This window comes from Balaenoptera ricei, chromosome 11 (assembly GCF_028023285.1).
Source record: "Balaenoptera ricei isolate mBalRic1 chromosome 11, mBalRic1.hap2, whole genome shotgun sequence".
Taxonomy (NCBI): Eukaryota; Metazoa; Chordata; class Mammalia; order Artiodactyla; family Balaenopteridae; genus Balaenoptera; species Balaenoptera ricei.
In genome coordinates, this window is record NC_082649.1 from 9,979,137 (window position 1) to 10,004,451 (window position 25,315).

The window sequence follows — 25,315 nt, forward strand, 5'->3', positions numbered from 1 at the left end:
CCAAGTAGTTAAATTTGGGGTGATATTGTGCTCTCTGCTCTATAATTATCTATATTGTTTGAACTTACATAATTAGTAAGGTATGTAAAATTAATAAAATATTCTTTAAAAGCATCTCCTAACTAAAAAACAAAAACCAAAAACCAAACATGCTTCTCTTGCACCAATACCAGGAATTTTTAAGCAGCTATTTAAAGTACTAGTGTTGACTGTTAGGATGGCTATTACCAAGAAGACCAGAGACAACAGGTGTTGTCGAGGATGTGATGAAACAGACACCCTTGTACATTGTTGGTGGGAATGTAAATTGCCAGCCACTATGGAAAACAATATGGGGGTTTCTCAAAAAATAAAAATAGGTCTACCATACTATTCAACAATTCCACTTCTGGGTATATACGCAAAGCAAATGGAAACAGCATTTTGATGAGATATATGTACTCGTATATTTATCACAGCATTATTCACAATAGGCAAGATATGGAAACAACCCACATGCCCATCAGTGAATGAATGGATAAAAATGATGTGGTAGGGGACTTCCCTGGTGGCATAGTGGTTAATTAAGAATCCACCTGCCAATGCAGGGGACATGGGTTCAAGCCCTGGTCTGGGAAGATCCCACATGACTCGGAACAACTAAGCCCATGTGCCACAACTACTGAAGCCCGCGCGCCTAGAGCCCGTGCTCCGCAACAAGAGAAGCCACCGCAATGAGAAGCCTGTGCACCGCAACGAAGAGTAGCCCCTGCTCACCACAACTAGAGAAAGCGTGTGAGCAGCAAAGACCAAATGCAGCCAAAAATAAATTAATTACTTTTAAAAAAAAGCTTTAAAAAAAAAAAGATGTGGTAGGTATACACAATGGAATATTATTCTGCCACGAGAAAGGAAGATATCCTCCCATTTACAACAACATAGATGGACCTTGCGCGTATCATGCTAACCAAGATAACTCAGACAGAGAAAGACAAGCACTGTATGATATCACTTATAGGTGGGATCTCAAAAAGTTAAACCTGTAAAAAACAGAGTACAACGGTGGTTACAAGGGGCTGGTGACTGGAGGGGTGCAGCGGTAAGAGAGATGGTATTTAAGGGTGCAAACTTTTATTGAGTGGTGAATAAGCCATAGAAATCTAATGCACACTATAATGAATATAGACAATAATATTGTACTGTAATTATGTAATGATAAATATTGCTACATCAGCAATCATATTATAATATATAAATGTATCAAAGTAACAGGCTGTACACCTTAAACTTACCCAATGTTACACTTCAAATGTATTCAATAAAAATAAAGTACTAGTGTTAAGACTTATTAGTAGGTAAACTTATTTTGTAAAAATAGCCAATTTCCAATATAACATGAAAAGTGCATTTAATTATGTAAAATTAAATAGGGTATGTGGGTGTGTGTGTCCGACTGACATAGAAGTATGTTTTCCAAGATATTAGCAGTGGTTATATGTGAATATAAGGATTTTAGGTAATTTTTACTCTATTGTTTATTGTTTTCAGTGCTGGTCAAATTATTAATGATAAGCATGTTATTAATTCAACTAAAACTGGGGGGAAATTTAAAAATTAAAATTTGGGGAGTGGTAAAGGTAAAGGATACACTTTTATTTGTCCCTCAGAGAGGTTCCCTGATTTCTCTGTTCTCACTGTTCAGCAAATGTGTGGGTGTTTGGATTTTTTTCCATTATTTTTTCCCTCTGCTGATGACTACTTAAAACCTCATTCTTGATAACACAGTTTGAGATTTAAGACAGCAGGAGCCTTTCAGTATTGAGTCATTTTGCCTTGGAGGAGAAAAAATGCTCCAGGGCAAGGTGAACGACAGGAAAGGAATTGATTATATTTTTGACTTGTTGCTGCTCTATTAGTTGAATTTGACCAGCTGTGCCAAGACTGCCCAGGTCTGCTCTTCTGCTCAGGGAACACCTTGTTCCCACTCCTTTTCTAGGCGGACTTAGCCCCTTGCTACTTAAAATGTGGTTTATAAAACAGCAGCCGAGTTCTCACCTGGAGCTTATTAGAAACGCAGAACTGTGGGTCCCACCTCAGACCTGCTAAGTGTTATCAAGATCCCAGGTGATTCTGAGATGCATTAAAGCATGAGAATCACTGACCTGGAGAATGCCATGCTCCTGATTCTCTCTGCTGGTTGATTAATGTGAAACCGCATGGAGGTTAGAGAATCATAGAAGGTTAAATGGGAAAGCTCCACATTCAGGAGGAGAAACTGGGAGCTGAGAAGGAACTGACTTAGAGGAAGAACTAACCCAGGCTCCTTGCTGCAAACCATGCCCTGGACAAATCCACTCTCGAGAACCTACAAAGTCACAATTCAGAGATGTAAACTGACAGCTCCAGTTAGGACATCTAAAGGCTGTAACATTTACACGAGAAATTGGAAACTAAAGACCACCTTACTTAAATGTTCTGTGTTGCCTCTTCAGGGTGGGGATTTCCAACCAGTGCCAAGCACACTAAATAAATAAATGCATAAATAAATAAATATAAACAACCCAAAAAAACCACTCAAGTATTTATAAATACATGAATCCTAGGTTTTTAACTAACCCAATAGAGAATAAATTAGAGGATCTTAAAACAGAAAGAAAACTGAGACACAGAGTGTGACAAACCAGCCCAAGGTCAATGCTAGTTAAAGGTAAATCTGGGATTTGCATTTAGGTCTTTTGATTCCTGTTCATGCTTTTTCTACCTCCCTGACCTGATCTTCCTTTTCTACTTGATTTCCTTTTATCTGCTCCTCTACCATCAAAGTAATAAAACAGATCCAATGGGAAGTTGTGATTCACAAGAGCTGCGGAAATAACTGTTAAAAAGCCCCCATCTTTTCCTGCTCATTAAAATTATCAGATTAATGAATGCTTTCTTAACAAGATTAAATTATGTCAAGTATGCCTGGTGCTGAAACACCATATTTAGAAAGAACACAAGGAAAATTAAAAAATAAAAACATTCACCATGAGCAACAACAAAACTAAAAATTATAAAATACCTGGGAATAAATTTAATAAATTCAGTTGTAATTCTAGTTAAAACTGATGCCGAATCTGGCCTCTGTACCCCAACACCGAATTAAACCTCAGAGACAGTTTTGGGTGAAGTAGAAAAGAAGAGCTTTATTGCTTTGCCAGGCAAAGGGGGCCACAGTGGGCTAATGCCCTCAAAACTGTGTGTGCCAATCCACATTGCAGGGGGGTGCGGTGGGGGGTGGGTTTGTGAGGAGACTTATAGCCCAGGGGCAGGGTCGCTGATAAGGATCCAGGTGCCTGCAGGGCCCGCATTCCTTCAATCCAGAGATCATCTGGCCTTAGGTGGTGATGGGTGAACTGTGACCTTCTCTGGAATGAAGAATGCTTCATCAAGTAGTTAATGTCTTCCATTTGTTGGGGGGTTTAGTTCTGCAGAAGAGCTCAAAGATGTTGCTATGTGTATCCCTTGAGGGAAAACCAGGACGCTGCCCCAAGGCTGCACTATTGTTTCTTGACTGCCCCTCCCTTGTCTCTGCACCCCCTCCCTTTCCTGATTAGCAACTGTTTGAACCTGCCCTTTGGAACTCAGGGAAGGGGACCCAGAAAGGCTTTTGTGGCCAGGAGCCCCACAGGGTCCTGCTCTGTTTCAAAACTCCAACAAAATGTTTTTAGGAGTTGAAAAAAAAAGCCTAAATTTAACCTGGAAGAAAAAACAAGGGAAAATAGTAAAATTCTGAAAGAGAAGAGTAATTGAGACTTGCCCCCAAGATTTCAAGCATTTATGATAAAGCTATTGTGAATAAAACAGTATCTTACTGGTGAATTTAATTTGTAGTTTAAATTACATATTAATGACATTTTTATAACTGAGTCTTTCTAGCTAAGAAGAAGCATGTATCTTCCTTTATTAATCTGTTAATACATGCCACTCAGTAGAGTTTCATAACATTTTTGTATATTTGAATCTTATTAAATTTATTTCTAGCTATTTCATGTGAATTGCAGTAGTTGTCTTGTTGCTGTCACGATTTGTGTTGCGCTATTATGAATGGCTCTTTTCCAATTTTATATTTTTCACATCTCATAAAAAAGCAATTCAATGTTTAGGAATTAAACCTGTAGAAATATCTGCAGAAGTTAAAGATATGTATACATAATGTTTCACAGCAGCATGGCTTGAAATAGTGATAATAGGGTTCTGATAAGTAAATTGTGTTCCACATGTACAATGACAGACTATGAAGTCATTTTTTTTAAATGACACGTACATAATGGATCGACATGAATTACTGTCCAAGATATATAGGAAAAGAGGGTTTTAAAAAAAGCACATAAAATATACCATCTCTGTTAAAAAATGGATATATGTACATGCAAAGTAATTTTTATTGAATAAATAATGTTAGGCACTTTATGCAATGTCTTACTATCATTGACTTTATTTCATAAATGAAATAAGGCCTAAAGAGATTATGTAATTTTCCGAAGACCACACAACATAGTTCGAATCAAACTCAGGTATGACTAATTCCATGCTCTTAACATTTATGTGATGTGGTGTGTGTGGCGGGTGTGTGTATAAAAAACATAGTAATTTTCTCTAAAATATCAGATTATAAGAATTTTTATTTTCTAATTATGCATGTCTATAATGTTTGTATTTTTAAATAAAAGCTCATAGTTTAATTAAGAAAAAATAATAACGGAATATTTCTAATACAATGCACAGTCTATTGCAAGCATTATAGTTAACTCGAGAGAAATAAAAGTAGTTTAAGAAATTTGATCATCAAATATTTTAAAACACCGTAATCCTATGATCCTGCCCCAACCACTATTAATATTATGATGCATATATCCTTATCTTTTTCTATGCTAACTTGTGAGCAAACTACACATAGGTTTGTAACTATGAATGTGCTGGCAATATAATATCCTCTTGTGAGATTTGTCATTAATTACTTAATCTTTCTCCTATGGTTGGCTATTTAGGTTGTTTTCAATTTTCTCCATCCTAAAGAACATTATGATCTTCAAGCAAACAGTAAAATTTATTAATTTTAATTTCAGTTAAGTTGACTTTCATATTGAAGATCTCAAGATTGAAATCACTGCTGTAGAATTCATAATTATACACAGATATGTACCACCAGCCGAATATTCACTTGAGAAATGAAAAATTCATCAAAGCTATTTATTTAGATATTTACACAAAATGGTTATGTTACTCAGTTTCTAACTGACTTTTATCTGAAATGCTTTATGTGCTTGATACCCAGAATAATTTAGCAGGGTGGAAATTGCTTTGAATCACAAAGATCAGCTGTCAATTCTTTTTGTTGACTCTGAAGCAAGAATTCAAAAATGACCTATAACTAGGATATAGGGAAAAGGCCTTAACGTTCTTGTATTTTATTCTTAAATCCCCATCTAATTAACAATAAAAAATAAATAAACAAAATTGATTTGAATTAGTAGAGTGCACTAAAAATAAGCATATTATTATTAAAGGCCACTGCCGGAAACAGTGATTTCACATGCTTCGGCAGTGCGAGAATTTGAATGTCTTTAATGAGAAAAATGGAACTATAGCACACTGAGCCAATTATGTGATTCTACCAAATTTTCCTGGAAATAAAGCTCAGAATGTTTATTTAGGAAAGTAGGTGATCTCCAAGGCTGCACCTGCAACTTGCCTGATTACACAAATAAGGAGAATATTGTACATTTCTATGCAAGTTTTAACTGCTTTTTCTTCTTCTCACCTTCACAACAGTCTTGAGGTGAGTATAGAGTTGGTATTTATATCTCCATTTTACAAATGAAAAACTGACCCCCAAAGAGGTGAACTCTCACCCAAAGTGATGTTAAATGCGACCCAGATATGTTCTATCTAAAGATTGATGACTCTCCACGGAATGTGGGCTCTGATTTGTCTAGAAAGCAAATTACTCATTAGACAGATTACTTTTAAAAATTAAAAGGATTATGTGAATTTCCAACTACTTTAAAATGATATAAGCAGTCAAGAAGTCCTTAAGTGACATTTAAATGTGAATTTTAAATCTAAGGTGGGTGAAAATATAAAGTCTGCCTTTGTGGAGAGGGGGCAGGATTTATAGGAAAAAGTATAAGGGAGCTTTCTGTGGGGATGGTGATATTCTAGACAGGTGGATAGATAGATAGGTGATAAAGTAAATACGGTAAAATTTAATGGTGGAATCTTGGCACACATTCAGTGTTGTAAAATTCTTTCAATTTTTCTGCATGTTCGAATATGTTCTGCATGTTATAAAAATATAATGTGTCAAAAAAGGCAAATTCTTTTCAATGGAGTTTTAACCCAATTTATGTTAGAAACCCATGTCTACACATACAAGTTACCTATATCTGCTTGAGAAACAATTTGAAAGATTGTACATAAAAATTATATTCTAGAGAGGCATTTGGAACCTTACTGTATATCTTGGGAAAATGTTGATTTGTCCAAATTGCACTTTAACCTTACTAAAATGAAAGCTGAGATTTGTTTTTTCTGGAAAGTTGAGAAGTATATTTTGTGTTTGGGATAATTGATTATTAATGAATTTTATTACTCTCCTTGCTGTCAGCAACCGAATATACATGTCTAAATTATTTTATTTTCAAATAATTATAGAAATTTAATTTCTCTTTCATTCTCTTTTCAAATGATCTCATTATTCTTAGGACAATCTGGAAAGGAAGCAAAGCAAAAATGTTTCCTTTTTTAGTAATTTCGTATGTCTGGGATAGCCTTTCCATCAAGTGTGTTTGCACTGCTCTTTTTCTGGAGCAATGGAAAAAAAAAATTCCTCTTTCAAGGCGACAAGCTCCAGTGACAGACAGCTGCCAGTACTGGCTGAATCAGCTTGCATTGGCTTCCTCCATTGCACTTGTCCTTTGAATTCACAGTTCAAGGAAAGAAGGCAAAAACAGACAAAAAAAAATCCTTAAATAGTCCAAAAGTAACTCTCAAAGGAAACTGTTTGGAACAATCTCTTTAAAATAATAGGTAACAATCTTTTTTTAAATGACCTTAATTATGTAGTATTTTTGCTTTTCTAAAAATAATGGACTGAAGAAAGATGTGTGTTTTCTCACTTTTGCTCTATGAGACACATATATGTACTCAGGGATAAGTATCATGTAGGCATGCAGGTGTAGGCATATATCATGCAGATGTAGGCATATATCAGATGTGACTCCTGGATTTAGCATACTAGCCTCCTGTGGGAGATATCACAGTTTCATTAGTTACCACAATATATTTTGAAAAGATAAATGTCACAAGAAGAGTCCTGATAATGTTCTAAGACGGCTCAAAGGAAAAGTTCACATACCCAGGTGAGGAGACCAAGAAAGGCTTAATTAAGGAGGTGATGTTTGCCTTCGAACTGAATAGCATTTTATCTCTAAACACTCTATGGAATGCATTCCTGGCACAGACCCTGTGCTCAGGGGAGGAGAAGGAACAGTGAAATGTAGTTTGCTTTAGAGTGAGAGAGGGATAGAAAAATAAGATGATATTATATCACAGAATCCCTTGGAAACCAGAGATTTTATTTTGCTGTTGCTTTTGTTTTCTGGGGTTTTTTTTTTCTTTTTTTCTTTATGTGGTATCAATAGAGAGCCACTGAATGTTTTTGAGAAGATTATTCTGGCAGCAGTGTATATGCAATGTTGGGAAGATGGATGGGCAGGAGATGCTGCTTTAATAGCTAAGCCAAGGAGAAATAAGGACCTAAAGCCTCATGATGTCTATGGGAATAGGAAGGAGGAAAGTGATTTGAGGGCTATTACAAAAGTGGAAGAAAATAACCTGGCAAGTGATTGTATTGAGAGACATGTTGGAAGAAGTCAGGGGGCTTGAGTAATCAGCAGGCCAGTAAAAATGGTCATGAAAATAGAGTCAAGAGGAAGACAGACAACAGATGAATGGATGAAGAAGGTGTGATACATATATACAATGGCACAGTACTCAGCCATAAAAAAGAACGAAACAATGCCATTTGCAGCAACATGGATGCAACTAGAGATTGTCATACTAAGTGAAGAAAGTCAGAAAGAGAAAGACAAATACCATATGATTATCACTTATATGTGTGTGGAATCTAAAATATGATACAAATGAACCTATATATGAAACAGAAACACAGACATAGAGACTAGACGGGTGGTTGCCAAGGGGGAAGGGGTGGGAGAGGAATGGATCGGGAATTTGGGATTAGCAGATGCAAACTGGTACATACAGAATGGATAAACAACGAGGTCCTACTGTATAGCACAGGGAACCATATTCAATATCCTGTGATAAACCATACTGGAAATGAATATGAAAAGGAATGTATATATGTGTGTAACTGAGTCACCTTGCTGAATAGCAGTAATTAACACAACATGGTAATTCAACTATACTTCAATCAAAAAAAAAATTTTTTTTAAAGAGGAAGATAGAAACTGGTTTTGAAAGAGTCTGAGGTTGAAATTTTGACATATTGAAATTTGGAACCCCCAAATAAAGATGTCAGACAGAAAAACAGAGGTGTGGAGTGCAGGTCAGAGATGTAACTCTGGGAATCACCTGCCTAGAACAAGGTGATTTTAAGTTCTGGGAGTCTATTTGCCCTCAAGGAAGAAGGTGGAAAAGAAAGCAGAGATGCGGTGGAATGGAGTTGGAGGTCTTAATTTAACTGCTTAGTTTTTCATTTATCTTCCATGTCCTCCAACAGATTTTACAAATGTAATTGCTGGAGTATGCTTTTGTAGCAAAGCAGGGCTCTCCTCTGCAATATATTGCTTTTTTCCATCCTCATATGCTCACTGCTTATTCTTCGCCTATTAGGTCAGCTAATTTCAAGCTAATTGAAGTGGATGGCCACAGAGAATTCTGGGGTAGGTCTGAATTTTGAATAAATATCTTTGAAGATTCAGACACAAAATCATACACAAGTATAGCAAGCATTGTGTTAGGAGCTTGGATACACGGGGAATCCTGAGCTTTAAGGAACCTCCAGTGTAGTGAAGAAATTTTCAATCACACAGGGGAGAAAGGTGTAAAAGCAGACCCAAAGGTGTTTGGAGGCCATAATTTAACTGCTTATTTTTTGAGTTATCTTCCATATCCTCCAACAGATTTTACAAAATGTAAACGCTGAAGGATGCTTTTGAAGCAAAACAGTCCTTTCCCTCTGCAACATATTGGGTTTTTTTCCCCTCCTCATATGTTCATTATTTATGGATTGGATAAATGGGTTTCAAGGTCTCATTATTTAGATAACAACTGGACATTTTTCTTTTAATGAGTTTGGTGGTTATGCAAAGGGAAGGGAAAGGCAGTAGTTTGCAGATTTAGTGGGCGTCAGAGAAAATATGTCCTTTTTAATGATGAGAAGATAAGCCTGATCACTCAGGAGAAAGGGGCCCACAGAGAAGGGGAAATGGACAAGTCAGGTGAGAGAGAGAGTAACTAAAAGGGCAAGGTCCAAGAGTAGATGCAAGTGGATGGGGCTAGATGCCCGCAGCTTAGCTCCACTTTTCTTTCTGAAGAGGAGGAGAAATACATGGAAGGTAATTTGAGGGTGGAGAAAGAAAGCTGATGTAGCAGACATTGGATAAATAATTGGTCATATGACTGGACTTCAAAGATCATCTTTTAACATGCAAGTAAAAATATTGAGAAAAAGAATCAGACTGGTCTCAGACTTTTCTACAGCATTAGAACATGGAGTTTTGCTCCAAAATCCTCAAAGAAAGACAGCATGACCCAAGAATTACAGACTCACCCAAGCCATCTTTTCTGTATAATGACAACAAATATTTTGGAACGTGCAAAGAATTTGGGGACTATAGTCCCAGACATACTGCATACAATGAATTAAGAAGCTATTGGAGGGACTTCCCTGGTGGTCCAGTGGCTAAGACTCTGTGCTCCCAGTGCAGGGGGACCAGGTTCGATCCTTGGTCAGGGAACTAGATCCCACATCCCGTAACTGAAAGGTCCCACATGCCACAACTAAGATGGGCACAGCCAAATAAATTTTTTTTTTTAAAGAAGCTATTGGAAAAAGAGAGTGAAACGTGCATTTGAAAAAGCAATAAGTACATAAGCAGACATCCCTTCCTTTTCTATTAGCCTTGATACATTTGGAGTTAAACTGAAGTTTGTTTCCTGGCCCAGAAAACTAACTACACGTGAAAAAAATTGTTTCTTTGGGGGGAAAAAAAAGAATTCCAAACTAATTTTCAAGAGAAACTTGTGAAATAAATTCATTCTGAGGTTGGAGATTGCCTTGACTGTAAAATCAAAATTAGCTTGTACTATTACTGATGTGTAATTGATACAATATATTACTTCCAATTCTAACCTTACTTTAGTAAGGAAATGAATGATTACAGCTTAAAAGTTCGACTTAAATAACGGTATGTTGGAATTTCTCTCAAAAAAAAATTTTTTTTAAGCTGCCTAGTCCCTTCTGTGTTTGAGGAAACCTCCACCTTATAAGTTCTCTGAGAGGCAAAGTCACCTCCCAGTGAACACCGAAATCAGCAAACGCTTGTTTTGCCAGGCTCCCTTAGAGACAGCTTGGGCACCTACCCAAGGCTTGAACCATCAAATGTATCCACTCAAGATGGAAAGAGGTGCTCCAGATGAAAAGCTGTCCCTACCAGGAATTTTTGTTGATGGGCAGCAGCCGCATTGCATTTTCAGGGACCCCAGTGGCTAAAGTGCAGAGGAGCCACCCAATAGCAGTGCTGGCGCAGCAGGGACCCAACCTGTGGCATAGATTGTTTAGGGGTGACGGTAGCAGTGTCCCCGCTTAACTGCAGTGAGATTGCAGCAGTGGTCCCAGTTCTGACCTTTTACCCAGCCACCCTTTTATCTACCACGGTGGTCCCTGGAAATTCACAGGTCAGCAGAACACACACATATATACACATAACATAGAAGGAAAAATCCAGAGTTCAAATATCATACCAGTTCACTTAACATAAACTTTCAGGGGCTTCCCTGGTGGCGCAGTGGTTAAGAATCCGCCTGCCAATGCAGGGGACACGGGTTCGAGCCCTGGTCCGGGAAGATCCCACATGCCACGGAGCAACTAAGCCCGTGCGCCACAACTACTGAACGTGCACTCTAGAGCCGGTAAGCCACAACCACTGAGTCCGTGTGCCACATCTACTGAAGCCCACACACCTAGAGCCTGTGCTCCACAACAAGAGAAGCCACCGCAATGAAAAGCCCGTGTGGCACAACTAGAGAAAACCCGCGCACAGCAACGAAGACCCAACACAACCAAAAATAAAAACAAATAAGTAAATTTATAAAAAAAGAAATCTCAGTTGCACCTCCCATTATTCCTACACTCTACAGGCTAGATGACATTACTTGCACTTTTCCACTTTCAAGCCCCAGATATTCCTTGCCTGGGGTAAAATTTCCCTTTCTTCCCAATGACTTCTGCTTTTGGAAAACTTCTCCTCCTTAACAAAAGCAAACCAGAGGACCTGATGGTCCAGCATCCATAGACTGTAAGAGGACTGCACAGCTTACCTGGAGAGAATCCCATTTTGTACTTTTGGTGGGTGGTGGCTCCCTGCTGATTCCAAGGTGCTGGGTCACTGACATCATCCAGAGAGCAAGCAGGACTGGCTTATGGCCTGAAGCAAGTGAACTTGTTCCCTACCTAGTAATGAGTGGTAGGGCACACCCTCCCATCTAAGTGGGTGAATCTCTTCCTAGGGCGCTTTCCTACCACTTTTCTCTCTCCTCTCATGGCGATTCCCTCTCCAAAGTGCTGGCCCTAATAAAGAACCCGGTACTTCACTCGCTGATACACTACCACTGCTGGAATGAGCAAAGAAGTTAGTCTTTTTTTTTAAAAAAAAAACCTACATTTGTAACTGTTGTTTTTTTTTTTTTTTTTTTGCTGTATTAAAAATAAAAGAGAACCCACATTAGATGGTGCTCCAGAGCCCATTTCTACCAGCGAGACCTCTGCTTCTCAAGCTCCCACTTAAATGCCAGGCCCTACCTCTTGCTTTTCCTGACCTCTCTCCTGCCCATCTCCCACCCCTACTACCTTCAATCCCTCCCGTTGCATCACCCCGTCAGTTAGGGCTTCTATTAAGCAGTTACGTTTACAATCAGGTGTAACAATTACAAGTGATGAGTTCTTGAAACCGTGGTGAGTAATTAGTCAAATCCATTTCACCTGTCTTCACTAATCAAGGTCATTTTAAGACTCGCAGGCCCTTCAAACGGCATCTTTTGCCTGACTTGTTTTCCAGGAACTTGGAGTCAGCTGCATCTAGTTCAAGCTGAGCCAGTTAAGACTGGATAGGACCACGGGCTGTCCAAAATGGGCATGCGCGAACGGCACCTTTTGTTATCTGAAGGCTGAAAACTCCACCTTCAGAACGTGGAGAGGCCCGTAGCCTAGTTACGCCTGCGCCTGCGTAGAACTACGTTTATCTCACCTGATTCCAATCACACTTCCCCATGCTTCCCAGGCTCTCCACGCTGCCCACGCCTCAGACCGCCCTGCTTCTTTATTCTTCATCCCATACCTTCAGAGAAGTGGATTTGAGATGTGTTCTCCCGTCTCCTAGCTCGGTTGCCTTGTCAATCAAACTTTCTTTGCTGCAAACCTCCGCGTCTCAGCGTTTTGGCTTGCTGTGTGTCGGGCAAAACGAACCTGTTTCAGTGACGTTCTCCTTTTCTAACTTTCTTTCCTACATCTTAAGTTACCAAAGGAAACTAAAAGCTAGAGATGTTCACAGTGAGTCATTCAACAATCACTCGCGGAGTGCTCGCTCTTTCAGGCACTCTGCCTGGCTCTGGTCGTGCAAAGATGAAAGTAACTGATTCTGACCTCAAGGAACTCAAATCCTAGTGGGAGAGAGACGTAAACATTGCCAGCCATTATTGTTAGTTCAAGTAGAGGGAAAAGTACAAGTTATGGGATCCTAAGAGATCCTGTAACCTACCAGAGAGGGTTTGGGGAGCAGGGAGGTTGGAACTGTGAAGATTTCCTAGGGAGGCAGGACTTGAAGCCTTTCTTAAAGGATGAGAAGAATATCAAAATGGGGGGGGGGGGTGGAAGAAAACTTCCCAAGCAGACGAATAGTGTGAGCAAAAACAAGAAAGCAAAACGTGGTCTGTGTGTTCAGAAACCACTAGGAGTTCAGTGTCAAACAAAATACAGAAAGTGAAGCTGGAGGGGGTACAGGAGCCGGACACAGTGGGACACATGCTCCACGTTAAGGAGTTTGGGATTCATCCTGCAGGTACCTGGAAAGCCAGCAAAGGATTCCAAGGTGTGGAATGACATAGTTGGCTTAATATTTTGGATAGATCACCCTGCTGGCATTGCAAGAGATGAATTTGAGAGGGAAAATGCCAAAGGCTGGTAAAGTGATCGCAGGCTGGTACGATATTCCTCACCAGAGGGTATCTGTTCTAGGATAGGGCTGGTAAGGTGAGAGAAGACATGATGGCTTGAAGAGACAATTAGAAAGTGAAAAACTGATTGGGTTTAGAGGTTTATTTTCTGTGGGAGATTAAGAGGGATGGAACAGTTAAGGATGCTCCCACGTTCTGTTGCCTAGGAGATATTGTCAACCTAGAGAAAATGCAGGGTACCAAAGAAGATGATGTCAGTATGGGACCAGTTGAGTTTAGCTGTAGTGGAGCCAATACCTGGGTGGAGCTTAGGTCCATCAGGAGTTAAATGCCTGAAAATTCTATGCTAGGTAGATCTGGGACTCATCAGCATCTAGGAGTTGGTTGTGCACATGAGAATGGGATGAGAGAAAAACATTGGGCTGAAGGCAGAACAAGGGTACACCAACTGTAATGGGTGAGGGGCAAACAAAGGGCCCTATACAGGACCCCGAGATAAAATGTTCAGAAATGTATGAGGGGAACTGAGAAAGTAGAGGTTTAAAGTGAGGGACTATGTGATAGTGGCCAATCAGAAGAACGGAAAACGTTCACTAAGATGACAACGTGTCAGTGTGTGGGGCAGGAAGCTAGCAGCAAAGCTTCAGAGAGCTGAGCAGTGCCTGTGTGGTTGAAGTCAGTCCTTTCAAAGAACTGCGCTGGTGCGGGTGGAGAGCATGTGGACGATAGAGCAGGACCAGAAGACTTGGGAGGTGATATAAAATCAGCTTTGCAGACTCGAAAATGTCCTGTCTCCAGTTGTCTGCAGCCCCATCAGAGCCATACCTTGATCCCTGACCTTTGGCCACCCCTCAGATAATGAGACACAGCCAGCAGCAGGTGTTCTTAAGATGGATCAAGCTGGCAGGCCGATGTGGATGGTTAAGCAAGTGCCTCACAAGGTTGATGAAAATAGACAGGCCAGCCATGTGTCCACTTTAAGTTTGCTTCAGTCAGCATTGCTATAAAGCTGAATCATTAGGCCAGTGGCCTTGGTTCTCTGCTAAGGCATTTCCCAGAGACAGTTTTCCAAGAAACCCAGGCAAAGAGGCAGTTTAAGAAAACCCAGGGCATATTAAAAGGCTTTTAGATCTATATTTTGGTCTCTGCATATCCTGCTGTGTTTACTGCCTTGTCCTACCCTCGCCTGCCTGAGAGCGTGACCCAAGAATTATAGACACACCCAAGCTGTCTTTCGTGTATAATGACAATAAATATTTTGGAACATGCAAAGACCTCAGACTATAGTCCCAGATATACTGCATAAACATGAATTAAGAAGCAATGGTGGGGGACTTCCCTGGTGGTCCAGCGGGTAAGACTCTGAGCTTCCAATGCAGGGGGCCCGGGTTCAATCCCTGGTCGGGGAACTAGATCCCGCATGCCACAGTGAAGATCCCGCATGTCAAAACTAAGACCTGGGGCTTCCCTGGTGGCGCAGTGGTTGAGAATCCGCCTGCCAATGCAGGGGACACGGGTTCGAGCCCTGGTCTGGGAAGATCCCACATGCCACGGAGCAACTGGGCCCGTGAGCCACAATTACTGAGCCTGCGCGTCTGGAGCCTGTGCTCCGCAACAAGAGAGGCCGCGATGGTGAGAGGCCCGCGCAACGCGATGAAGAGTGGTCCCCACTTGCCACAACTAGAGAAAGCCCTCACACAGAAACTAAGACCCAACACAGTCATAAATAAATAAATAAATTAATTAATTTAAAAAAAAAAAAAGAAGCAATGGTGGGACTTCTGTGGTGGTCCAGTGGTTAAGAATCCACCTTCCAATGCAGGGGACACGGGTTTGATCCCTGGTTGGGGAACCAAGATCCCACGTGCTGCTGGGCAACTAAGCCCACGTGCTCTAGAGCCCCTGCGCCACAGCTAGAGAGAAGCTGGGGCACCACAACGAAAGATCCCACATGCCACACCGAAGACCCAATGCAGCCAAATAAATAAGTAAATAAATAAATATTAAACGTTCTTCCCTAAAGAGTTTAAAAAGAAGAAGAAGAAGCAATAGTAAATGGGAGGAGAGATAAGTGTGTTTGACAAGCAATTAACAGAAGCAAACATCCCTTTTTGTGTTACACTTAAGATACACATGGACGCCTCACACTCCTGTACATTTTCTTCACTTTCCTATTTTGAGACAGATTTACAGATGCTCTCACACCAACTGATGTTCGACGGTAAAAGTCATTTTCTCTGCTTCAGTGCAGCTTTTTCTGACCAGCATTCATAATAAACATTTGGATCTCTAGTGAAAAAGGCAGGGAGAAATGCTAAATGCCTGAAGACACCAGTCACAGGAGACTGATTTTTTTTTTTTTTTAATTGTCAGATTTGCAATATGTTTGTTAGGGTTCACTGGGACTGTTATTATATTGACCTTGAAATCCAGGATTTTAAAATTCTGAAATGAAGGCCAAGACCCTCTTTGAGGAATTCACTGAGCAAAAGTGTTCTCTCTCCCCTCCTTGGGCAACTGGGCAGCCTGGGGTGAGCTCTGAGGACTGCGTCTGACTGTCCAGCAAGGATCCCACTTGGTGGCTTTCTGAGGGTCGTGACAAACTAGCGAGAAGCATGAAGGGGGTGAAAGGCTGTGCCTATACTCAAAGCACAGGGAGTTTCTCAGTCTCTTGCTCCTATGTCAACATTTACTTTCTTAATGCTCAGCACACCCTCTGGCTTCAGGTATGCATCCTCTGATCTCTCCATTTCATTCGTAGACTGGACTGGACTTTCTCCGCTGCCAGGAATTGGCTGGGCTCTCAAACTGAGCAAGTGGCAACTCTGAAAGGGCATCACGTGCTACCCAGTTAAGGAATACAGAAAAATTTATACGCGAACTGAATATCCCAAAGGAGAAAAGCTGCCTTGAAATTTGGGTTTTCTTTTTCCCCACTTGCTTGGTTCAGGTCCTTATGTGTTAAGAAGGAGAAGAAATGTCAATCCCTCTCGTTTTCTTTGCTGGAGCAGCGAAGAGCAGCATGGTGTCCAGCAGGGTTTCCTGGCACAGCAAGATCAAGCTGTGTAGAGACCCATCACCAGGCAAACACCAGAGCCAACCCCACCACCAATGAGGTGTTCCAGGCAGCAATTAAAACATGATATTCCCACACACACACACACCCCTCCCCACTTCCACCCCAAATCCCAGCTGTCTTCCAACTGTGGGAAACCCAGATTGGATTACTAGGTGCCAGGAGGCCATGTCAACCCACAATGCCAGCAGTAACAGGACCCTGGATCTCAGTGTTGAGTTTAGGAAAGGGGGAGAGCTCTCCTGGTCAACAATGAATTCAGGCACTGGTCCAAGACATGGTTTAAAAAAAGTTGGAAACAATGTGCAGAAGAAAGATGAACGAGGAAGTTAGAGCAGAATATCATTCTCCACGAAGATTTTAGAGGAGTGTGACTTTCCCTTCAATTGTAAAAGTGGAAGCATAGCCCTGTTTTGAAGACCATCTTCCTTTCCTGGCACACAAGCATAACAAGGCAGCTGGAATGCTGGAAGGAGGTGGTCAGGTATGATAAAGGCCCTCGTGTGAGTGTCCCATCAGATGAAGCAGCAATAGCAGTAGCAGCAAACCTAGAAAAGCCCCCAAATGGAGTAGAAGTGCGAGAGAGTTAAAGCTGACCATAAAGTAGTTAAGCCATAGATAACGCTTCTAGGGAGATTTTAATCAGGAAGACTTGAGTGGAATATGAGGCAGGGGAGAGAATAGGAGCTGGGCGATAAGAGGGAAAGGGCTGTGAACGGTGAAGATTTTTTAAATATGAGAAGAGCAAGTACTCTGGAAAGAAGTTGAAAAGATCAAGAAATACATAGTGAAGAATGTGAGGTGAAAGAGCTAAGGTGAGAGAACAGAAGAGCAGAAATGGATGGAAACAAGGACAGGAAGAGGGAGAGAAATACAAGAAAGGTGGGGGTAGTCATGGAAGAAGAGCAAGAGTTCGTAGGAAATATACAGAGGACAGCTTTGAAAAGAAAGCCCCTGATTTAGGATAGTCAAATCTCCTGAACATGGTTAATGAATTAATGATGGAGAGTAGTTTGCTAATTGTAACTTTGCCTTTTAAAAAAACTTAAAATGCAGCAGTAACTGGCAGGAAAAAAAAAATGTAAATTCAAATTATTGAAAGTGATCAGAAAAAGGCAGTAATGGGAAATAGGAGGTCTTATCTTGCTCCAAGCTCTTGTGACCTGAATGTCACCCAGCTCTTCAAGTCTACTGCTGTTGCTGTTTCTATTAGTCATCAGTTAATATATTTGAACAGATTTAATTACAGTCATAGGGGCCAACTAGGCCAATATATAATACAGCCCATTTGTATTTTTTTTTTCTCCACAGCTTCAGAACACAGAGGTAGATTTTTTTTGCCTAGATGTTCCCCTTTGGTGACATCATTTCATAGGGCCCCAGCTCCACCTGCTTATTAAATTTCCTTCCAACCCTGATCTAGTCCTAGGCCTCAGAGGGCAAGAGTAAGAGGGAGGAAAGGGAGAAGCTGGAGGAAATGCTTCTATCTTCCATCACAACTCCAAGACATGTCTCTAGAGAGCAATTCTGGAGGCCAGGGTATCGCTTGGGGAAGATATTTCAATATTCCAGGAAATAGATGATTATGGTCTGTGTTAGGGTGGAGAATGAAGCAGAGAGAAACTGCCAAATTGAGAAATATTTATGGGGTTACTGTAAGGACTGGTTGGTTTTGGATGAGAAAGAGGAAACAAGAGGCTTAACGGCTTGAGCGAACTGATGAATATGGTGCTTGTTACTGACCAGCGAACAAGGAAAAGGAAGTTGTTTGTGGAGTGAGATGATTAATTCCATTCTTGATACCGAGCAGGACCCTGTGGGGTTCCTGGGCACAAAAGCCTTTCCAGTGGCCCCCATTTCTTGATTACGGGAAATAGGCTTCCTTCGGCCTCCGTGACCTTTCCTGAGTTGCAGCAGCAGGTTCAAACAGCTGCTAATCAGGGAAGGGAGGGAATGCAGAGACAAGGGAGGAACAAAAGAAACAATAGTGCAGGCTTGGGGCAGCGTCCTGCTTCCCCCTCAGGGGATACACATAATAATATATTTGAGCTGTTTTGCAGACACTGAAACCGCCCCCCCCTCCCCCGCCCGGGCCAGGTGGGAGAAGTTAACTGTATGCTGCCCACAAGCAGGTAGACCCCAGACCGGTTGGAACCAGAAGGTGGATGATGCCGACTCCCCCTTACCTCATCACCAACCAGTCAGAAGAATGTCCACGAGCTGATCACGCCCTCTTTGAACCATTACTATAAAACTTCTCACTACCCCTTCCAGGTTGGGACACACAGTTTTGAGAGCATTAGCCTTCTGTGACCCCCTTTCCCTGGCAAAGCAATAAAATTATTCTTTCCTACTTCACCCAAAACTCTGTCTCCGAGATTTAATTTGGTGTCAGGGTACAAAGGCCGGATTAGGCTTCATCCTGAATACATTGAATGTGAGGGGCCTGAAAGATGCCCCAAGGGGATTACCAGTAGGAAATTGGATATATATATACATCTGAGGCTCAGGAGGCAGGTCATAGCTGGAAATACAGATTTTGGAGTAAGCAGAAGCTAGGTGGCAATGAAAGCTGTGAGACTGTAATACAAACTCCTGCAGGGACCATAGAGAATCCACAGAGTTAGAAGAGCAAAGGGCTATAAGAAACTGCAACATTTAAGGGACTGGTAGAAAAAGGAGCCTAGAAAACTGAAAAGGCGTGGTAAGAGAAGTAGGGAAAAAAGCTAGAAAGAGTTTTTGGAATGAAAACTGAGATAATAGTGTTTCAAGAGTGTCCGGAAGATGGTGGCAGGACGCACAGCAGATTAGTTTTTAGATCTTCCTATACTCCCCATATAAAAGGAGATAGAGAAGCTAAATAACGAAACCAAAGCATATGGACAATATGTAGAAGAAGACTAGTGACAAGATATCCTTAAGAACTCCAAAATAGGGAATTCCCTGACAGTCCAGTGGTTAGGACTCTGCACTCTCACTGCCGTGGGTCCAGGTTCAATCCCTGGTCAGGGAACTAAGATCCCACAAGCTGCATAGTTTGGCCAAAACAAGAAACGAAACGAAAAAAAGAACTCCAAAATACAAGGATGTGACAACAAACCATCAACAGTGACAAAAATGCATGTGATTTCAGCATCTGTGTGGGAGAAACAGATGGAAGCAGCAGGGCACCCAACAGACCTGAGAATAGCAGAACCCAGATAGAGCCAACAGAAATTCACTGGAAAGTACGATGGGCCAATTTGAGAACAGCAGTTGAAATGGGCAGGAATTTCCTTACTCTGAATAGTCTTCATTTCTCAAATGGAAATACCCACAGTAAGAAGGTCTTAAGGAGTTGGAGTAGCCTAGCCCCTCTGAACTCTTGAAACAGAAGACAGAGCCCCACACTGGAGAAGTGAAATCAAAATTGAGCATATGAAGAAGTCTAGTTCAAAGTAGGGGAGAAGAACAGAGACAGGAAATCTTAGAATACAAACCACTCTGTGAGAATGACAGAGGGGTTCTAAAAGTTAGAAAAGCTATCAGACCCAAGCTCCTTTTAAAAGTTCAGAAAAATTAGGTTGCTATGAAAATGAGCAACAGAGAATTATCAAGTTCAAATATTTTACAAAGTTTCTGTAAGAATAAGGAGCAGAATAACATTCTATAAAGAATAAAAACAAACCAAAAATATGTTCAAAATAGATCAAAATGGTTGCATACATAAAATGTGCTGAAAGACATTAAGAAAATTACACAGGATATGAAAGGTCAACATATATCAGAATTAGAAAACTCACATGAGTTGACAGCATTCAAAGATAATTAGAAATAAAAGAAAAGGTCATTTTAGAAATGAGAACTAAACTGGAAGAAACACAAGAGTGAATAAACACAAAAGATACTGCCTTAAGATAAATAAAGTGAAAAGGCAGAAATTTTTTAACTCTAAAAGAAAGACATTTTTAAAAGGACTCAAGAGAAAGTGACAAATATTGAAGATAAACAAAGATGATCTAATAAACAGAAAATACCAAAGGAGAAAAAGAGAACCAATAGCAAGGGAACAGAGCAAATACTTAGAACTAAAATTCAAGAGAATATTTCTAAAATTTAAAAAAATATGAGGTTACATATCGAAAGAGCACAAGAGCATCTGCAAATATAGACCCAAAACAACCAACAGTAAGACATATTCAAGGAAAATTGATGCACTTTAAGGAGACTTATAAGGGAAAGAAAATTAGTCTTCAGACTTTTTGACCTCAAAGCTTTGTACTTATAAATATAAAGCATAAATATGGAATAAAATACTTTAAATATCCAAAGAAAGTGATTGTGAACTAAGGATTTTATACCCAGAAAAACAGACCACCAAGTACAAAGGGTATGGAAGATATGTTTTCACTAGGAAAGAACTAAGGAACTCCTATGATCCCCTCCAAAAGAATCCACAGGAGAGCAAGTTTTGATCAAATAACTAGAGAGACAATGGCATGAAGACAGGTGATGAGCATTAAACATATAGCAACTTGTAGAACTAACACCAAAAGGGAGTTAAAAGGAAAGGAATTTAGTATGTAATGGCTATATGATCTGACAATGTAGATTTGATAGTCATTATTAAGAAACAACCAGATATAATGTGCCTCCTGAAAAAAAGAACACACTACCACCCATAGTCTTGCCAAAGAAATCACACCCAAGTCGTATCAAGTGTCTGAGCCCAGCTGCCAATTTACAAGAAATAGAGCAGACAGAGCAACACGCCACACTGCACCAGGAGTGTGCAGTCAGCAAAATTCAGACTGTGGAACAATCTACAGTGAAATGGCCAGGGTTCTTCCACAGTCAAATTGTAAGGGAAAGAAAGGAATGGAAGAGGAAGGTAGATGAAAAGAACTTAAATGCTGCATCAAATATTTTGAAAGAGCAAGACTCGGGTATAGTGTCTAGGAATGCACATGAGTAATAAAACCATACAGAAATGCAAGGAAATTATTATTATAGAAGTTAAAAGATAGAGGTTACTTATGGAAGGCAGGACTGCTGGGTGGTAGGCATAGTTCTATTTCTTGGCCTGTGTGATGTGTACCAGGGTGTTCAACCTATAATAATGCACTAAGTTATACATTTATTCTCTGTGATTTTCTGCATCTATTTCACTTTATAATGAAGAAGTTAAAAGGGAGAAATAGAGAGGGGAGGAGTTGTTATCAAAAATGAATATTTCTAAATTTTCTCAATTTAGTCATTTTTCACCTTAATGAGTTTCAGTGGAATGGTATATGGTTGGCCAAAAAGATCTTTCGGGTTTCCGTAAGATGTTACGCCAAAACCCGAATAAAGTTTTTGGCCAAGCCAATAGATGAAAAATAGACTGAGGTAGGGTGAAGAGTGAGTGAGAGAGCAGAAATGGGGAAAGCAAATATAGACAACTTTACCAATAAATGCAGCTTTGAAGGAGAAATAAGAGATGTGGTAAAAGAGAAGTATGTCTAGATAGGAGAGTTAAGTATGTTTAAATGCTGGTGGAAAGCAGTAAGCAGAAAGGGAGAGGTTAAAGATACAGGAGAGACTGCCAATGACCAAATCTTGAAAATTTGAGCATTAAAATAAATCATCATAGAAATAGTAACCCATTTTTTAAAAGTAAAATCCGTAAGTCCATAGTAATGTAATAAATTAATTACCTAATGGAGGAGGAGAAAGGAGAGTTCTTCCTTTCAGTTAAATGTCAACTAATAAATATGGAAGGAATGATAGAGTTAGAAAATAGGCAATTTTCTATGGAATAGAAATAATAGGATGCTAAAATTCATGAGTGAAATATTGATGAAGAACAGGGTATTAACATAGTCTCAAACTGTCTCCCCACAGATAACTTATAAATTTCAAAGGGAAAAGTAATAACTTTACAGTGGAGAAATATGGCAGATACCACTCTGACCAAGTTAATATTACCAATACTGGGACAAACCGATATCATGAACCTCCTGATAAAGTGCACTGAAAAAGATACAACATCCTGTCTGTTCTATTCCAGCCAAAAATAAATAAACTGATTTCAAATCATATGGAAATAACCAACAAATCCAAATTAAAGGACATTCTAAAATTTAACTGATGTTTATTTTATAAAACTGTCAAGCTCAAGAAAGATAAAAAAATGGGTGAGGAACTGTTCCAGATTAAGAGATATGACAATTAAATCCGAGAGTCATCTGAGACTGGGTCCCAGGGCAGGAAAAGAATATAGCTATAAAGGACATTATTAGGAAAGCTGATGGAATGTGAATGCGGACCATGGATTAAATAATGGTATTGTTTTCAATGTTAAACTTCATGATTTTGATCATTGAACTGTGGTTAAGTCAGAGAGTGTCTTCGGAAATACACCCTGCAGTATTTAGGTGATAAGAAGTATGCTATCTCTCCAATGTATCTGAAATTATTCCTTCTGAATTGAGAAAGATAGAGAGAAGCAGATGGGGCAAAATGTAAACAATTGGTGAATCTGGATATAGAGTACATGGATCTTCTTGTACTATTCTAACAACATTTCTCTAAGTTTGAAATTATATCCAAATAGAAGTTAGAGGAGAGAGGAGGGATGGTTGACAGACTGAGGTCACTGAGGAGATGAAAGGGAATAGGACTGAGGGCACATGCAGAGGGAAGAACCTTAGATTAGAGGAGGGACACTTCATCCACTGTAAAAGGAGGGAAGGGGGGAAAGACGGGTTCTGACATCCATCAGATGAGTGGAGGGAGGAGAGGATTGGTTTTTATAATCTTATTAGCAAGGACATAAATGTTTATATTACTCTCTTCCACTTTTGAAAATTGAGGAAGGAAGGAGAAAACATGAGCCTGAAGTGGATGGACCATTACTTAGCAGAGGGTTTTAATGAATCTTTGGGTATGCAAAGGAAGATTTGAGGCTGACCCTGTGAGCTCAGGGCACAAACCCACTCCTGTGTATGCGGGGTAGAGATTGGGAGAAGGAGAGATCCGAGAATGGGGGAGAGCCTCATTCTCACTGTAACTGGAGAGACAGTAGTTCAGAAGATAGTAAGGCAGTTACCATCCATCAGTGCCCAAGCTAAGCTGCCGGTCCTGATCCTGCTTACGATGGCCGCTTAAGCCAGTTTTCATAGAATGAGCCTTCAGGCTATTTTTAAACTAAGGCATAAAATGTGCTTTACCTGCAAATTGTTCATATAACTATTTACCTTAGTCACTGCTCAAGTCTAAAACCTATTTGTGGAAAGATGAAAGTTTACAACAAATAGTGAAATGTTCAAGTTATAAACCCATATCTGTAAGTACGCAGCATTACTTACATGGTCTTCTACTAAAATGCCCCCAAAAGACCAATAGCCAGGATAGATGCAATGCACTTTCATTGAAAATAGTGCTTTTCTGCCTTTGAGCCATAAGCTCAAAATTTTCACCATTACCTCTTTTCAGCTTGTTAGAGGAATGATATAATCAATTGGAAGATGCACTATAAAGACTTAAAAATAAAAATCTGGGCTCCAGAGGTATATTTTGCCCTTATAATGGCGAGACTATTCAAGTACACAGTTTTTTTTTTTTTCTGATTTTTTAAAAAAATTATTTATTTATTTATTTTTGGCTGCATTGGGTCTGCGTTGCTGCGTGTGGGCTTTCTCTAGTTGCAGCGAGCGGGGGCTTCTCTTCGTTGCGGTGCGTGGGCTTCTCATTGCGGCGGCTTCTCTTGTTGCGGAACATGGGCTGTAGGCACGCGGGCTTCAGTAGTTGTGGCATGCAGTCTCAGTAGTTGTGGCTCACGGGCTCTAGAGCACAGGCTCAGTAGTTGTGGTGCATGGGCTTAGTTGCTCCGCGGCATGTGGGATCTTCCCGGACCAGGGCTTGAACCCGTGTCCCCTGCATTGGCAGGTGGATTCTTAACCACCGTGCCACCAGGGAAGTCCCAAGTACAAAGTTTAAATGTAGTGTTTTTTACACATGGGAGAATATTAGGCCATCAGAATTTTTTTTCCAAAAATAAGAATTTACCCATTCGAATGAAGTAAAAACCTCTTTGTATAATTTTGTAAATTGGAAATTTTATTGACTGGATGTTTCTAGGTCCTGTTCCTCTCAAAAAAATTTACTGAAACAAATGTGTAGATTCACCCTAGATTCTACAAGAGAAAGAGGCTCAGTAAGGTCCTTCTTAGGCAGTTTAATGTTCTCAAAATTGCTTATTTTCTAGGTCTTTCTAATGGGAAAATAGAGTGGTCTTCTCTCTTATGAACACAGTAATTGCCGTGTTGTTCAAAGAATTGCTGTGATGTCTATAAACTAACCCTATTGAGAAAAACAAATATCTGGAGGAAAAGTGTGTGTGTGACCCCTCTCAGTCATTGACTGAACAATGTAGAGAAACACAATTTAGTAAGGTTACTTATGGAATTAACAAGTAAAAACAAGTAAGATCACACCATCTTATTTTAAACTTCCAAACATAAAATCATTTAGTCACGTTACCAAAAATATTTCCTACTATTTATGGGACATATAAAGTAAAATTCAAAGCAAAATGAAATAAATCCCTCACCAAAAGTTTTTCAGTTTCCTACTGATGTTTCTTAGTACTTAAAATTTTTTTTTTTTAAATAAGAATTGATTTTATGACTTAAAATGTCTGAAAAAAATGGATCAGAATGATTGTATCTCTCATTACCTTGCCCTCCAAGGAGATTTTTCACTCTGTTTTTTGTTTGTTTGCTTGTTTTTAATTGCTACGAAGATTGTTTAGGCTTCAGATGGGGAGGTGAATAGGGG

The 25,315-nt window shown here is 40.0% G+C and overlaps 1 non-coding gene across 1 annotated transcript; it reads left to right on the plus strand.

Moving 5' to 3' along the window:
• The first annotated feature begins 19,456 nt into the window (after positions 1-19,456).
• TRNAE-CUC (transfer RNA glutamic acid (anticodon CUC)) lies at positions 19,457-19,529 on the plus strand. Its single transcript has one exon. It is a non-coding gene; the product is annotated as a tRNA-Glu (tRNA).
• The last annotated feature ends 5,786 nt before the right edge of the window (positions 19,530-25,315 follow it).